Source organism: Schistocerca nitens, chromosome 2 (assembly GCF_023898315.1).
Source record: "Schistocerca nitens isolate TAMUIC-IGC-003100 chromosome 2, iqSchNite1.1, whole genome shotgun sequence".
Taxonomy (NCBI): domain Eukaryota; kingdom Metazoa; phylum Arthropoda; class Insecta; order Orthoptera; family Acrididae; genus Schistocerca; species Schistocerca nitens.
Genome location: NC_064615.1, coordinates 1073317870 through 1073336644, shown reverse-complemented (window position 1 = coordinate 1073336644; position 18775 = coordinate 1073317870). Strand labels below are relative to the sequence as shown.

At 42.7% G+C, this 18775-nt stretch overlaps 1 protein-coding gene and 1 pseudogene across 1 annotated transcript in view; both read right to left on the bottom strand.

Annotated features, from left to right (window-relative positions):
* Positions 1–18775, bottom strand: part of LOC126237463 (dehydrogenase/reductase SDR family member 11-like) — a 119789-nt gene that overhangs the window by 2055 nt on the left and 98959 nt on the right. The window lies entirely within an intron of this gene.
* Positions 191–308, bottom strand: LOC126238064 (5S ribosomal RNA; annotated as a pseudogene).

Sequence of the window (18775 nt, the reverse complement as noted above, 5' to 3'; positions counted from 1 at the left end):
GAACAGGCCATAAAGGTCCATAGGTACCGACCTGCAGCATTGTCATCTTCAGACCACAGGCGTCACTGGATGCCGATACGGAGGGGCATGTGGTCAGCACACCGCTCTCCCGGCCGTGTGTCAGTATTCGTGACCGGAGCCGCTACTTCTCGATCAAGTAGCTCCTTGCAAGGGCTGAGTGCACCCGGCTTGCCAACAGCGCTCGGCAGACCGAATGGTCACTCATCCAAGTGCTAGCCCAGCCCGCCAGCGCTTAACTTCGGTGATCTGACGCGAACCGGTGTTACCACTGCGGCAAGGCCGTTGGCTTATTTTTAACTGAGAAGCCAACTTTAAATTTTCATAGTTTTAGCTTTAAAAATGCTTTCGTAATAAAATATTTTCTTAAAAAAGTCTCATCCCCTATTCCACGCCCCCTAGTGCGTTCAATTACAGAAACACTGAAACACTTATTTTTTTATTTGTAACAGAGAAGTCAAATACAAGTGTTCACAGATGTAGCTTCAAAAATTCTTCAGTAGTTCTTTAATAATAATATATTTTCAAAAAAGAGATTTGACCCACTCTTTCACCCCCATACGTTTGAATTTCCATAAATTATGAAACACATTTCTTTATTCCTGACCGAGAAACCGAATACCAATTTTCGTAGGTCTAGCTTCAAAGTAGTTCTAATAACGACATTAGAAAGACCTTCATCACCTGTTTCCGCCCTCTTAGGGTTGGCATTTCGAAAAATCCCTTGTTAAACGAAGCCTACAGTATAAGATCCACACCTTCTGGAAATTTTAAGTTCTTTAGCGGTTTGGCCTGGGCGATGGTGAGACAGTCAGTCAGGATATTGCCTTACATATATAGAAGTTCTTTATCACCTATTTTATTAATTTTAGCAGCCAGCCAGTGTGGCCGAGCGGTTTGAGGCGCTTCAGTCTGGAACCGCGCTGCTGCTACGGTCGCAGGTTCTGTGGTGTCACCGCCAGTCGTGTGAAGTTAGCACCCCTTTTTCGAGAAATATACATTTTTTTCACAGTTATTGATAGATGTAGCATAGTTCTAGAGTTCTTTGCACAAAATTTCAGTAGTTCTGCCGAATTTAGCGACGAAAACAACAATACTCGAAAAAATTTTCGTATCGAAAACGTTCTTTGGCAATTTCCGCAAAATGTAAATAAGTACAAGAGTTATGAGCACAGTTCTGAACAGAGCTCCAAGAGTTCTTTCGAAAATCCAAGTAACATTTTTTTGTGCAGCTAATAGTTTACGAGATAATTGGATTTTAATGAGAAAATCTTTTCACTTACTGTGAAGTTGGCACCCTTTTTTTCAGAAATATATATTTTTTCAGAGTTCTTTATAGATATGGCACAGTTATAGAGTTCTTTGTACAAAATTTCAATAGTTCTGCAGAATTTAGCGCAGAAAACAACAATATTCGAAAAAAATTTCGTATCGAAAACATTTTTTGTCAATTTTCGCAAAAATTAAACTTGTACAACAGTTCTGAGGACAGTTCTGAACAGAACCCCAAGAGCTCTATCGAAAATCCCAACAACATTTTTCTATGGCGATAATGGTTTGAGATAAATTGATTTAATATGGGACACACTTTCTTTACGGAAAATATAAATATATTCGTACAGCAGTTCTGACGACAGTTCTGGACACCACGTGAAGAGTTCTATCGAAAATCCTAGTGAAATTTTTTTGTGCAGGTAATAGTTTAAGAGGTAATTGCAACTTAATTAAGAATTTCATAAGAACTCCTACTGTGAAGCTGGCACCCTTTTTTTCAGAAATGTATACTTTTTTCAGATTTCTTGATAGATATGCCATAGTTCTAGAGTTCTTTGTACAAAATTTCAATAGTTCTACAGAATTTAGCGACGAAAACAATATTCGAAAAAATTTTCGTATCGAAAACATTCTTCGTCACTTTTCGCAAATTGTAAATAAGTACAACAGTTCTGAGCACAGTTCTGAACAGAACTCCAAGAGTTCTATCGAAAACCCAAGTAACATTTTTTTGTGCAGCTAATAGTTTACGAGATAATTGCAATTTAAGGAGGGAACCTCTTCACTTACTGTGAAGTTGGAATCCTTTTCTTCAGAAATATATATTTTTTCAGAGTTCTTGATAGAAATGTCATAGTTCTACAGTTATTTGTACAAAATTTGAAGAGTCCTGCAGAATTTAGCGAAAAAACAACAATACTCGAAAAATTTTTCGTATCGAATACATTCTTTGTCAATTTTCGCAAAAAGTAAATTCGTACAACAGTTCTGAACAGAACACCAAGAGCTCTATCGAAAATCCTAATAATATCTTTTTGTGGCGATGATAGTTTATGCGGTAACTGCTTTGATGTTAGACCCACTTTCTCCACAGAAAAAGTAAATTCGTTCAACAGTTTTGATGAACAGTTCTGGTTAACACCTCAAGACTTCTATCGATAATCATAATAACATTTTTTGTGGTTATAATAGTTTGTATGGTAATTGATTAATTGTGGGGCACTCTTACTCAAAAAAAAATTATGTCTGTTCGTATGCTCTGATGCCAGCTCTGGATAGTATTGTAAGAGTTCTATCGAAAATACTAGTAACATATTCTGTGCAGGTAATTGTTTACGTAGTAACTGCCTTTATTAAGGAATGCTTATGAGCATTTCCCGTGAAGTTTGAACCCCTTTTACGATAAATATAAATTTTTTTCACAGTTCTTGATATATATGCAATAGTTCTAGATTTCCCTGCTCAAAACACGAATAGTTCTACAGAATTTCGGGAAGAAAACAATAACTCGGCAAAATTTTGGGATGGTAAAAAATTATTTGTCAGTTTGGAAAAAATAAATTTGTATAACGGTTCTGTTGGCAGTTCTGGATAGTACCGGATGAGTTGCATTGAAAATGATAAGAACATTTTTGTGGTGATAATAGTTTATACAATAATTGTTTTAATCTGATACTCACTTTATCTAATATAGCAAAATTCGTAGAATAGTTCTGATGACAGTTCTGAATATCACCCACAGAGTTCTACCAAAAACTATAATAACATTATTTGTGACGATGACATTATATGAGATAATTAATGTGGGACTCACTTTTGTCATGTAAAAGTAATAAATTCGTACAAAAGATCTGATGGCATTTCTTAATACGACCCTAAGAGTTCTACCGACAACTGTAATAACATTTTTTGTGGGGATAACAGTTAATGAGATAATAGCATTTTCGAGAGACCCACTTGGTCTACATTATAATAAATTGGCACAACCCTTTTGCTGACAGTTCTGGATAGCACCGAAAGAGTTCTTTTAAAAACCCTCATAACATTTTTATGGTGCCAGTAGATTATGAAACAGATTGAGTGTTCACTCTGCAGTGGGTGTGCGCCGATGTGAAACTTACTGGCAGATAAAAACTGTGTGCCGGACCGGGTCTCTAACCCCAGGCTGTGACGAAAGAATATCGTCACAATATCCTTTCGTCCAGGAGTGCTTCTTCTGCAATTTTCGTAGGACAACTTCTACGAAATTGGGAACGCAGGAGATAAAGTACTGCTGGAAGTACAGCTATGAGTACGATCGTAAATTCTCACTTTTATTTTGGAAAACCGAAAATCAAAAACCCGGATGTATATTCTACTAAATACAAAAAGTCTAAATGTTCAGCACTATACAAATGCCAGTACACCTTCTTAAGACTGACTGTAGTAACTGTAGGTGGAAGCGTGGGATGTGCACGCTTAGATGATTCAAGGAGAGAAGGCTCGTCAGTGCAAAACAAACAGATGGCTGAGAGAGCAGATACATTCACACGCGCCACTAACCAGATGGTGTCACACCTGTCGAGAATCGCACCAGAGGTACAATGAGCTGTGGTGGAGTGCTGTTGGCGTGGTTACTATGCAACTTACTTGATGGGCATCAATACACCGTTATATTAATGTACAATACTTGAGAAACAATGTCATTCACACACTCCGAGTTCCTTATCACTCAGTACTAGACTAAATTACCGGCATAGTGATAAGCAGCCTATGTACCTCACCGACTACACATCTTCGTGTTATAAGAAAAAAAGAGAAAAATACCAAGGGACACAAAATATGAATCCGGATAAACCGGAAATCCGGATTATTGAGGACCAAATAAACGAGGTTCTTATTTACAAATTTCGAACTTCTTATTAACTTTAATACCGTATCCCCTCAACATTATAACAGCTCTATCAGTCATGTATTGAATTAGGATTTAAACATACTACTTAGTTCGTTTGTACGATATATTCAGTAAATATACTTACATTTCTATACATTGTAAAGACTTTTAACTCTCGCTGTAGTGTAACTCATCAAACTTCCACACTTCCTTTCTAACTAGAACAAATGTTTGCAACAATATTAACGACAGCAATTTCAAATTTATTCCTTACACACAGCACATGTTTTTATGTATCCTAGCGGCTGGTGATGTTGCCACATAACTTTCATCCATGAGGGTCCTGGGCATATTTTTAGCTGTTAGTGGGTCCTGGATGTCATGAGAGCTCAAAACAATTACTGTTTTACGTAATAAAATTCATCTGGTTCTTCCTGATTCTAAAAATATACACTTCATGTGTGCCTTTCATTGTTGTATGATTCAGTATCGACGCTAATGCTCTCTTGATGAGATATGAGCCAATTGCTCGTTTTTATCCACTGTGCCCTTTCGTATTTCATTTCAGCGATTAATTTATTTGTTTATCAACGTAGTAAGTAGTACAAAGCTAATCCAGAATGTAAACTGCACTTAAATTCTGTTTGAACTGTTTAATAGTCTGCGTCCGCTGTCTGAACGTCAAATTTCAGATTAATACACTGCGCCTGGTTGCGTTATTTTATAGGAATTTTATTATTGTAAGTGGGAAGTACTAGATAATGTTGAAGAAATCCAAAGCATATTGTTCGAAGAGCATAATATTATTCGAAATTTACCTGCACCAATAGGTGCAGCCAAAGCAGCATTTGTGATGCTGTAATTACCTCATAGATAACGATATTTGTCTATTGTAGTTTTGTATTCCAATCAGAATTTTGAGAGCATCAAAGCCTCATTTCAGCATGAGAGAGGGGTAAAATCAATAGATGATATTGAATTGCAAGCCTTCATCAGTCTCTTGTTTTTAATTGTTGTTAACAAAAGTAACGGATAAAGCCTGGAAGATCTGTGTGGAACTGATGGTGATGGCACTGAAAAATTTCACCTCGCAAATGAACATAAAACGTTTCAAATTTATTCTGGAGAGCCTTAGATTTTACAGTCGCGCTATTCGTGATGAAAGGAGACAATTAGACAAGCTAACAGCTATTCGGGAAATATTTACTGTGTTTGTACGCAACTACCACAAATCTTACACCCTTGGAGAAAATGTTACAGTAGACAAGAAGCTGGAAGGATTCTGTGGAAGGTACAGTTTTCGCCAATATGTATCAATCAAAACAAACGAGTATGGATTCTTAAGTGAGGATTCTTAAGTATTTTACCTGTACAATTTGGAAATATACGCTGTGTTGCAACCAGAAGGATTTACCAACTGAGCAATAAACATTTTGATGTTGTTCTGTGACTGTGTAAACCTATATATCAGTCAGGTCGAAATGTGAAAGCGGACAACTGGTTTACTAGTACTGGAATGATAATAGAGCTATGAAGGGAGAATTTTTCTTTTGTTGGCATGATGAAGAAAAACAAGCGTGGAAATTTCTCTAGAGTTTGCTATCAGTAAAAGAAGGGCTGCCCACATTTCCTTTTTTGGCTTCCACAAAACTGAACTCTACTTTCCTCCGTACCTAAATATGGGAAGTGAGTGATCCAGGCATCACGTTTGCATGAAGATAATTCGATAGATGCTGCCATTGTAGATAAACGGAAGCCATCCCCCGTAAATTTTACAATAGCGTTAAGTGTGGTATTTTCACAGCGGATAAGCCGAACGCTTTGTACAAAGCTGCAAGAAATGTGCGCCGCTAGTCAATGGTTGTATTTTTGTAATGATCAGTACAGTTGGAATCTATGCACAAGTGATTTATTGTGGCAACAGTAAGAATTGTATCAGAAGGAAAGGGTTCCTGAATCAGCTATGTTATACTATGTTGTTTTCTTCGCTAAATGCTGCAGAACTATTGAAATTTTGTACAAAGAACTCTAGAACTATGGCATACCTGTCAAGAACTGTGAAAGAAATATACATTTCTGAAAAAAAGGGTGCCAACTTTACAGTAAGTGAAAAGATTTTCTCCTTAAATTGCAATTATCTCGTAAGCTATTAGGTGCACAAAAAAATGTTACTTGGGTTTTCGATAGAACTCTTGGAGTTCTGTTCAGAACTGTGCTCAGAACTGTTGTACTTATTTACAATTTGCGAAAATTGACGAAGAATGTTTTCGATACGAAAATTTTTTCGAATATTGTTTTCGCCGCTAAATTCTGCAGAACTATTCACATTTTGTACAAAGAACTCTAGAACTATGGCATATCTATCAAGAACTCTGAAAATAATATACATTTCTGAAAAAACGGGTGCCAACTTCACAGTAAGTGAAAGGATTTTCTCCTTAAATTGCAATTATCTCGTAAACTATTAGCTGCACAAAAAAATGTTACTTGGGTTTTCGATAGAACTCTTGGAGTTCTGTTCAGAACCGTGCTCAGAACTGTTGTACTTATTTACAACTTGCGAAAATTGACGAAGAATGTTTTCGATACGAAAATTTTTTCGAATATTGTTTTCGTCGCTAAATTCTGCAGAACTATTGAAATTTTGTACAAAGAACTCTAGAACTATGGCATATCTATCAAGAAATCTGAAAAAAGTATACATTTCTGAAAAAAAGGGTGTCAACTTCACAGTCAGTGAAAAGATTTTCTCCTTAAATTGCAATTATCTCGTAAACTATTAGCTGCACAAAAAAATGTTACTTGGATTTGCGAAAGAACTCTTGGAGCTCTGTTCAGAACTGTGCTCAGAACTCTTGTACTTATTTACATTTTGCGGAAATTGTCAGAGAATGTTTTCGATACGAAAATGTTTTCGAGTATTGTTGTTTTCTTCGTTACATTTTGCAGAACTATTGAAATTTTGTGCAAAGAACTCTAGAACTATGGCACATCTAACAAGAACTGTGAAAAAAATGTATATTTCTCGAAAAAGGGGTGCTAACTTCACACGACTGTCACCGCCAGACACCACACTTGCTAGGTGGTAGCCTTTAAATCGGCCGCGGCCCGTTAGTATACGCCGGACTCGCGTGTCGCCACTATCAGTGATTGCAGACCGAGCGCCGCCACACGGCAGGTTTAGAGAGACTTCCTAGCACTCGCCCCAGTTGTACAACCGACTTTGCTAGCGATGGTTCACTGACAAAATACGCTCTCATTTGCCGAGACGATAGTTAGCATAGCCTTCAGCTACGTCATTTGCTACGACCTAGCAAGGCGCCAGTACTAGTTACTATTGACACTGTAATCATGTACCATCAAGAGCGACGCTCATCATTAATGGATTAAAGTTAAGTATTCCACCAGCTACGTCCGTTTTTCTAAAGTCTAAATTCCTTGTCCTGTTCCAGACCTCACGCCAGCCTGCGTGAGCTAAAACGCGTGCCTTTCGGTTTCCTCTAGTACCCGGTGTTGGCTCTCCTGCCAACCCACAACATTGGCGACGAGGCAACACCGCGTTTGTAACTATACTGCTCTGATTTACTTGTGTAATGGCTTCGCCACAATCTCCAGATGTACTGTCCGAATTTTATCGCTTACAGAATAAGCAGACGCAGGCCTTACTGGATGCCCTTGAACAGCTCGTGCAGGGTCAACGTGCAATGCAAAACGATGCGGCGGCCGCCGCTCCACCGCTAACGCAGCCACAAAACGCAGTTGCACCTACTTTTCGTCCTTTTGATGCTGCACTGGAAAGCTGGACGGAGTGGTCACGCCAATTTGGATTCCATCTCGCCGCCTACAGAATTCAAGGTAACGAGCGGCAGACTTTTTTATTGTCCTACATCGGTGTGACCACATACCGTGTGATAGTCAAATTATTTCCCCAACGCGACGTAGCAACTCTGTCCTACGACGAAATTTTGTCTGCGTTAGATGCATATTTCAAAGAATCAGTCAATGTAGTTGCCAAACGGTATACCTTCTTTCGTATAAAACATACGGCACGTCAGACTAATAGGGAGTGGGTTGCAACCTTGCAAGGCCTTACTAGGGATTGAGCTTTTGAGTGTCAATGTGGACTGCCTTATTCAGATACTATGGTATGTGATGCAATTGCACAGGACGTTTCTGATGTTCCTATACGGGAACAGATTTTGAAACTAGTCAATCCCTCCCTTCAACAAGTGATGGACATATTGGATCGGCAGGACACACTTGACTTTGCTCAGGAATCATTTGAAACTTCGCCACCCGTGTGTCAGGTTATCCGGCCCACCGGGCGAGCTGCACAGAACAGTAAACAGTCCTCGCGCCCGGCCGCACTGCTGCCGCCAAGCTCTCAGCCACGTGTACCGCGCCGGCAAGCAAATGCAGTGCTAAAATCATGCCCGCGGTGTGCTACTAGACATTCGCGTGAGAATTGCCTGTCACGCCAAGCTATTTGCTTTTACTGTAATAAAAAAGGACATGTTGAAAGTGTTTGCCAGAAAAAGCTCAGATCGGAAGCTCAAAACCATTCCAGGCCCTTTGCTTCATGCCGTAACTGGAATCGAACCAAGGATACTCCGGCTCGCGAAACTTCGCCCATGGAAATTCATATAGTTCATGCCACTCCGCCCAGTGCCATTCTCTCTTACAGTGACTGTGTTTGTCCTACAAATAATGTGCGTCGACATCGCAGGAACTCCTGTCAAGTCGCAAGTGATTTTGTACCAGTGTCAGTTCACGTTGCACGAGACAGTCGCTCTTGTCGTCAGCAGGACATTAAACTTTTTGTGGACTTGGACATTAACGGCAAAGTGATACCATTCCAGCTCGATACCGGGGCTGCAGTTTCACTGATCAATCAAGGCACTTACAAACTGCTGGGCACACCTCCGTTGCGTGCCGCAACTATTAAGTTAACTAGCTATTCGGCTCACAAGATCCCTGTGTTAGGACAATGCAGCCTTCTTGCAACATACAAGGGACAAACAAAACTTGTGTCATTTTATGTCCTTCGTTCTTCTTCTGCAGTGAACTTGTTTGGTTTCGATATATTTCAGTTGTTTAACTTGTCTATAGTAAATCAGGTCCTATCAGTGAACCAGACTGTGCCTTCAGACAGTGTTTCTTGTCTATGTGAAGGATTTGCAGACATTTTTGCACCGAGCCTCGGTTACGCTAAGAACTATAAAGCACATTTGGAACTGCAAGTAAATGCGCAACCGAAATTTTTCAGAGCGCGCAATGTTCCCCACGCATTGCGTGATGAGTTCGCAAAAACATTATACGATTTGGAATCACAAGGTGTAATTGAACGTGTGCAGGCTTCTCTCTGGGCATCACCCTTAGTAATTTTGCCAAAACCTTCGGGAAAATTGAGACGTTGTGTGGACTTCAACGCAACAGTGAATCCACAACTAAAGACTGCAACTTTTCCTTTACCCTGCCCAGAAGATCTTTTTGACAAACTGTGCCGGGGTAAATATTTTTCGAAGTTGGACCTAGCAGATGCGTACTTGCAAATACCGGTGGATGAAGAATCCTAGCGCGTTTTGGTGGTTAACACGAATCTTGGTTTGTATCGATTCAAACGACTGCCATTCGGGTGTGCATCCGCCCCTGCATTGTTTCAGCAATATCTACAAACTGTTTGTGCGTCGGTCCCTACTGCAGCAAACTATCTGGACGATATTGTGATCTCCAGAAAGACTGAAGAAGAACATTTAGCCAATCTCAGAACATTATTTCAGGTCTTGCGACAAAATGGTCTTCGCTTGCGGAAGGACAAATGTGTGTTTTGTGCTCGTGACTTACCCTACCTGGGACATGTACTCAATGCCCAAGGCATACATCCCAGTCCAGAGCCCCTCCGTGCCATACAAGACTTGCCTTCGCCGCAGAATTTGAAGCAGCTGCAGAGTGTGCTGGGCAAAATTAACTATTACCATCGCTATGTTCCCCACGCCTCTTCCATTTCAGCTCCACTTCATCGCTTACGCCGTAAAGGTGTTCCGTTCGTCTGGACGATGGAATGCGAACGCGCCTTTCGCCAGTTGAAATCGGCGTTGCTTTCCGATACTTGCCTTACGCCATTCGATCCCCGGAAGCCCCTTTTGTTCCTGGTGGATGCATCGGATTTCGGGATCGGTGCTGTGCTTGCGCACAAAGATGGATCGCACGATCACCCTATTGCCTTTGTGTCCAAATTGCTCTCGTCTGCGCAACGAAATTATTCACAGATCGAGAAAGAAGCATTGGCTCTCGCATTTGGTGTTACAAAGTTTCATGATTTCTTGTATGGTCGTCACTTTACCATCATCACAGACCATAAACCTTTGACATCGCTTTTTCATCCGACCAAGCCTGTACCTCCACGCACAGCGCAGAAATTCATTCGCTGGTCTATTTTCCTCTCGCAGTACCGCTACGATATCTTGTATCGGTCCACTGCTAAGCACGGAAACGCCGATGCGTTGTCCCGTTTGCCTGTTGCTGAGGATAGAGCATTCGATTCCTCCGAACTTGCTTACAAGTTTATTTATTCGGAAACCGATGACGTGGCCGAATCGTTTCCGATTGATTTTCGTCGTGTAGCTACAACCACAGCTGCCGACCCTGTCCTTACTACCGTTCTGCATTTTGTTGCTACGCAATGGCCCTTGTCAAAGTCGCGGATCGGGGATGCGTTGGTTTGCCGATTTTTTGCTCACAAGGAGATAGTTTTTGCGTATGACGTGGTGTTTTGCTGTTGCGTTCTGATAATGATCAGTCCAGGGTCGTGGTCCCACGTTCGTTACAATCCTCTGTCTTACATCTTCTCCACCAAGGACATTGGGGTATAGTGAGAACGAAACAACTTGCTCGTCAGCACTGTACTCGGTTCAGAATCGATGCCGCCATTACGAATATGAGCTCTTCTTGCATGGTGTGTGCCGAACAACAATCAGCACCACCGCGGAAATTCTTTGCATGGCCAAAAGCCACTTCCCCTTGGCAACGCTTACACATCGATTTTGCTGGTCCATTCTGGAATGCTTGGTGGTTGGTTGTGGTAGATTCATTCAGTAATTTTCCTTTTGTTGTCCGGATGTCTTCCACGACGTCATCTGCCACCATCCAAGCGTTATCCGCCATCTTTTGCATTGAAGGTCTTCCACAGACTATTGTTTCCGACAATGGCCCACGATTCATGTCCGCAGAATTTCAGTCATTCTGCAAGGCCAATGGTATTCAACATATGACGTCCGCGCCGTTTTCGCCACAGTCAAACAGTGACTCCGAACGATTGGTCAGGACTTTCAAGTCACAGATGTTGAAGTTGAAAAAGTCGCATTCTTGGGAGGACGCGTTATTGCTCTTTTTGGCCTCGTATCTCTCTCAGCCCCGAGGTGGTCTTTCGCCGGCTGAGTTGCTCCATGGTCGCCCTCATCGAACCTTGATGTCTTTGCTACATCCGCCGCATCAGGTTTCTGTGCAGCAGCAGCCACCTGCTTTTACCCCAGGCGACGTTGTCTACTACCGCCACTATCGAGGTTCACGGCGTTGGCTCGAAGGACGCATTCTTCGCTGCCTCAGCCGCGCTATGTATCTGGTTTTGGGGGCCTCTGGTGAGGTGCGTCGGCATCTCAATCAGCTGCGCCTCTGTCGTCGCATGGGATCTGCTGCTCCCCGTCTGCTTTCAGCGACGGTGCCGTCCGGTCAGCGCCCTGGGGACCCATCTACTGGCTCGCCTCAGCCCCAGGTGTTACCGACGCTGCGTTCCATTTTGCCCCATGGCGATACGCCGCCGCCGCCGCTGCCGCCGCCACCGCCGCCGCCGCCTGTGCTCCCGCCGGCGACGCCCGCAGTGGACGCGTCGCTGCAACCGCCGGGCGCCTCCCTGGCTCACGCGCCGCCGATCGCTTCCCGTGACCAGTTGTCCTCCGACATGGAACTCTTGCCCGCTGCGGACCATATGTCATCTTCGTCCGTCGGGTGCCCCGGCCCGATGGAGGTCGACCTTTCGGCCCCTTCTGTCTCTCTACGGGCGCATACACCGCATGTTGGCGTGCACCCTGGAGCAGGTTTTCGGGCGTTTCCTAGCTCCCCGCGGTCCGAATGGCGGGGTGCGGGTGGCACAGTCTCGCCTGTTGTCAGGCTCCCCACCTCGTCGCATACGTCAACATGGGGTCCTCCCCACGGCGGGCGGAAGCCTTATGCCACAACCGTCCGCCGATTTGCTGGGGAGGAATGTGGTGTCACCGCCAGACACCACACTTGCTAGGTGGTAGCCTTTAAATCGGCCGCGGTCCGTTAGTATACGTCGGACCCGCGTGTCACCACTATCAGTGATTGCAGACCGAGCGCCGCCACACGGCAGGTCTAGAGAGACTTCCTAGCACTCGCCCCAGTTGTACAACCGACTTTGCTAGCGATTGTTCACTGACAAAATACGCTCTCATTTGCCGAGACGATAGTTAGCATAGCCTTCAGCTACGTCATTTGCTACGACCTAGCAAGGCGCCAGTACCAGTTACTATTGACACTGTAATCATGTACCGTCAAGAGCGACGCTCATCATTAATGGATTAAAGTTAAGTATTCCACCAGCTACGTCCGTTTTTCTAAAGTCTAAATTCCTTGTCCTGTTCCAGACCTCACGCCAGCCTGCGTGAGCTAAAACGCGTGCTTTTCGGCTTCCTCCAGTATCCGGTGTTGGCTCTCCTGCATATGGATGTGTGTGATGTAATTAGGTTAATTAGGTTTAAGTAGTTCTAAGTCTAGGGGACGGATGACCCATGATGCTTAGAGCCATTTGAACCATTTAAACATTAATTTTAGCAAAGTAAAAAACGGTATGCAAACATATACCTAACTGTACTACAACAAATACCAATTCACACACACAGATACACACGCACACTTAGACAAGTAGATAGTTCACATACATACACTCCAGTGTTGGCAGAAACATTCGACGTTGGCAGTAACTTCCAAAACGTACCATCTAGTAAATGAGTCGTCATTTCCTAGTGCAGTGCAAATGAACTTTGCCATTTCGGTAAGCAGAAGAAAAGCACTAGACCCGGGACAGATGTAGAGCAACATGTGCGAAAGTTAAAATATTTTAACGCCTTAGATTGGTTCAAATGGCTCTCAGCACTATGAGACTTAACATCTGAGGTCATTAGTCCCCTAGAACTTAGAGCTACTTAAACCTAACTAACCTAAGGACATCACACACATCCATGCCCGAGGCAGGATTCGAACCTGCGACCGTAGCAGTGGTTCCAGAATGAAGCGCCTGGAACCGCTCGGCCACCACGGCCGGTTAACGCCTTAGACAATCAGAAAGACCGAGAACTGTTTGTAGCCACGATGTGCAACTTACAAAACAAAATAATGATAAAGGTACAATGTGTATTACATTCACTGTAATAGGGCGACCCCAAAGAGCTTATTGCCGGCCGAAGTGGCCGTGTGGTTAAAGGCGCCGCAGTCTGGAACCGCAAGACCGCTACCGTCGCAGGTTCGAATCCTGCCTCGGGCATGAATGTTTGTGATGTCCTTAGGTTAGTTAGGTTTAACTAGTTCTAAGTTCTAGGGGACTAATGACCTCAGCAGTTGAGTCCCATAGTGCTCAGAGCTATTTGAACCATTTGAAAGAGCTTATTATCAACATAATACAGCGTGGCTTTCGAAAAACCGGCCCCTAGTACTGAACTGCCTCATTATCGACCGCCAGTTGTCATCTGTTGTTTCGAAGCCGTTGGGACTTTCCTTTGTATTGTCAGTACGAAAGCCCTTTCGACTTGTTAAAACGCGTGAAGGAAATATCTCAGCGCAGGCGTGCGTGTCTATCGGTTCAAATAAGGAAACGCTTGACATTTTTGCAAAGAAATTTCCCGGTGTTTCCATACCAGCAAAGAGCAGTATACAGGATCTGGTGACAGAGAAGCGTACTACAGGGTTAGTTGCAAACGCAATGAAGTCCTACAAAATGACATAAATCGGAGTGTGGGGTGCCGTGTCAGCAAGTCGGCTAATGGGTCTCATACACACATCAAAAAAAGGTTTGCAACACCACGGTTCGTTGAGTTCTGGAACCTGTACAAAATATCGGAATAGAGATCAACATAAACATCATTTCCGCACTTTTCATTGCTCATGAAAATCACACATTGTATTTTGTACCACCATACAGTATGACGTTCAGAGGTGGTGGTCCCGATTGCTGTACTCACCGGTACCTATAGTACCCAGTAGCACGTCCTCTTGCATTGATGGATGCCTGTAGTCGTCGTGGCGTGCTATCCACAAGTTAATCGAGGCACTTCTGGTCCAGATTGTCCCATTCCTCAAGGGCGATTCGGCTTAGACCCCTCAGAGTGGTTGGTGGGTCACGTCGTCCATTAACAGCCCTTTTCAATCTCTCCCAGACATGTTGGATGGGTTCATGTCTGGAAAACATGGTGGGCATTCTAGTCGAGCGATGTCGTTGCTCTGAAGGAAGTCTTCACAAGATGTGCACTGTGGGGGCGCAAATTGTCGTCCATGAAGACGAATGCCTCACCAATATGCTGCCGGTATAGTTGCACCATAGGTCGGAGGATGGCATTCACGCAACGTACAGTCTTTAGGGCTCCTTCCATGATCACCAACGGCGTACGTAGGCCACCCCAAAACAGCTGGGAACCTCCACTTTGCTGCACTCACTGAACGCTGTCTAGGACATTCAGCCTGGCCGGGTAGCCTCCAAACACGTGTCCGACGATTGGTCGAAGGCATATGCGACACTCATCGCTGAAGAGAGCGTGATGCCAATCCTGAGCTGTCCACTCAGCATCTTGTTGGGCCCATCTGTACCGCGCCGCATGGTATCGTGGTTGCAAAGATGGATCTCGCCAAGGACGTCGGGAGTGAAGTTGCGCATCATGCAGCCTATTGCGCACAGTCTGAGTCGTAACAAGACGTCCTGTGGCTGCAGGAAAAGCCTTATTCAACATGGTGCCGTTGCTGTCAGGGTTCCTCCAAGCCGTAATCCGTAGGTAGCGGTGATTCGCTGCAGTAGTAGCCCTTGGGCAGCCTGAGCGAGGCATGTCACCGACAGTTCCTGTCTCTCTGTATCTCCTCCATGTCCGAACAACATCGCTTTGGTTCACTCTGACACGCCTGTACACTTCCCTTGTTGAGAGCCCTTCCTGGCACAAAGTAACAACGCGGACGCGATCGAACCGCGGTATTGACCGTCTAGGCATGGTTGAACTGCAGACACAACGAGCCGTGTACCTCCTTCCTAGTGGAATGGCTGATACTGATCGGCTGTTGGACCTCCTCCGTCTAACAGGTGCTGCACATGCATGTTTGTTTACATCTTTTGGCGGATTTAGTGACATCCCTGAACAGTCACAGGAACTGTGTCTCTGATACAATATCCACAGTCAACGTCTCTCTTCAGGAGTCCTGGGAACCGGGGTGATGCAAAACTTTTTTTGATATGTGTATTATTGGAACATCAGTTTACACAGCCGTGTCCGCACAGTTGACCTCCCCCCCCCCCCCCTCCTACGAACATACGTGCGTGTGCTGACTTTCAGCAGGATGAGACAACCTCTTAGATTCCCCACGGGAGTCAGCTTCACGAATTCATGAAAGATTCACAGAAGAAAGGAGTGTCAGGAAAGAATAGTGGTCGCTACTACTGCTGGACCCAATCACTTGTGACTTTTATCTGCGCGGCAATCTGAAGGGGAAAGTGTAGGCAAGTAACCCAATAAAGTTAGAAGACTTGAAAGACAATTTCAGTAGTGAAATTTTCAGAATTGATACACCAGAGTTGCGCAAAGTGTATATTAACATGTTACGGTACACGCAAAAGTGCACTGAAGCGCAACGATGTCATTTTCAGCACCTAATGTAACGTAAAAGACAAGATAAATTAAAAAAAAATATAGATCTTTGCATTAGGTCACTTTTTATTTCTTTATTATCTAGTTATTACACGTTTATCTATTTCTTGTGCTATCTGTTCGTGTAGGGCAACAATTCGTGCGGAGTTGGCGAGCAGTCTGTACTCGGGGCCGTCTTTTCGTGCGCCACCCTGTATTAAGCGCTACTGAAGACGACAGTACAACGAAAGTTAGAGAAAGTTGGTAGCTATAAAGTTGGTCGCACCGTGAGAAGAACACTGCACGCCATAAACCATGCTCTTTCAGTGTCTTCAGAACAATAAGGTCTGCGTTTGTCTTTCAGGCACCCTCTACAACACTGTCAAATGCCCTGGACTTGTTTTGAACGATCTGCGTCCAGTTCTGTCTCTAGGACCCTGGAGATATTTCTGTGACATTTAGCAACATTGATGAACAAACTTTTTAAGCATGGGGTACATAAAAAAATGACGAGTACTACTTAGTAGGTTATATGCGACAGTACACTGGTCAACATTTTAAAATTCCTTCACATTTGCCTTTGACTGCACATTTATTACAATACCCAATATTTCATTTTAGACCTTTTACTAGCATTGAAATCCGCGAACTTCATGCTTCCGCTTAAATAACCTTTGGTGTCGAGAAATGAGATCACAGCATACCACACTTTTGCTACAAACGGGAGAACAGTGGGCTGTCACGAGGTAAGACGTTAACACATATGTTTGAACTTAGAGATGAGGTACAGTACTTGCATTTTTACTATTAAGCGGCATGAGTATGCAAATTTATCTGTAGATGATGAATAGGTATCTAAGCTCGCATATGTCTCCGATGTGTTAGTACTCTTAAATGGGCTAAACAAAAAAATGCAAGATAGAAACGAAAATATTCTCACTAGTTGGGATAATATTTAAAGATTTATTATTAAGTTAAATTTGTGGATACGGATGGTTGAAAATACATCGTGCGAGATGTTACCAATTGTATTGCCTTTTACTGAAAATAGGTTTTGACAGAACATTCAGTATTCTTGCAACAAAATTTCAAAACATATTTTGGAGACAGTGTTGAAGATTTTAACTGTATTTGTGATCCATTTGTGGATTCTAAGTATCTTCCGAGTAATTTAGATTTAGGTCTGTAAGAGGAACTGGCAGACTTGAAAGAAATTTTTTTCGAAATGCCTTTGAATCCATTTTAGTTGTCAATAAGCAGTAAATATCCGACTGTCTACGAGTTGGCAATTGTGTGTTATTACCATTGTGAACTAAATATTTGTGGGGACTGGGCTTCTCAAAGTTGAGTGAAATTAAAACATTAGAGAGAGAGAACCAAATTTGTCCATGAAGAAATGGGGCTTCTTTTGTCAACGATTCCACCACTAAACAGCCGTCTGTGTGCAGCTAAGCAGGTTCAAGTATCACATTAAAGTATGTGTAGAATTATTTACTTTAATACCTATTTTTACAGTGCATTGAAGTTAATAAGTTGTTGATAAATGCATGAATCTATTCCTGTTTTATAATAATAATAATAATTATAATTATAATACTTTATTACATAAGGATTAATAGCTCGTAATTATATTCAGATTCACACGATTCTGAGGGAACGAACAACTTGGTGTGCGGTATTAGGTCTAGGCCTGTCTGGATGTATATTGAGTAATATAGGGTTGTGGAAAGCTGCTCTAACCAACACAATTCCATTGTGAAAATATGGGCTGCGATAATTTGTGAACACATCACTGGACCGTGTCCAATGCCAGCCAAACGAAGAGCCTCGATTTACCTTATTTTCTCAGAGATAGTTTTCGTGCCCTATAAAATGAGGTGCATTTAAGGATTCTTTAGATAACAGGCTGCAAAACGACGCGCATTGAGCTACCTGGTTGCCACATACAGAAATCGATGGATTTTCCACGCCTCCTCAGCCTCCAGATATTACGCAATTTAGATTTAGGTCTGTAAGAGGAACTGGCAGACTTGAAAGAAAATTTTTTCGAAATGCCTTTGAATCTATTTTAGTTGTCAATAAGCAGTAAATATCCGACTGTCTACGAGTTGGCAATTGTGTGTTATTACCATTGTGAACTAAATATTTGTGGGGACTGGGCTTCTCAAAGTTGAGTGAAATTAAAACATTAGAGAGAGAGAACCAAATTTGTCCATGAAGAAATGGGGCTTCTTTTGTCAACGATTCCACCACTAAACAGCCGTCTGTGTGCAGCTAAGCAGGTTCAAGTATCACATTAAAGTATGTGTAGAATTATTTACTTTAATACCTATTTTTACAGTGCATTGAAGTTAATAAGTTGTTGATAAATGCATGAATCTATTCCTGTTTTATAATAATAATAATAATTATAATTATAATACTTTATTACATAAGGATTAATAGCTCGTAATTATATTCAGATTCACACGATTCTGAGGGAACGAACAACTTGGTGTGCGGTATTAGGTCTAGGCCTGTCTGGATGTATATTGAGTAATATAGGGTTGTGGAAAGCTGCTCTAACCAACACAATTCCATTGTGAAAATATGGGCTGCGATAATTTGTGAACACATCACTGGACCGTGTCCAATGCCAGCCAAACGAAGAGCCTCGATTTACCTTATTTTCTCAGAGATAGTTTTCGTGCCCTATAAAATGAGGTGCATTTAA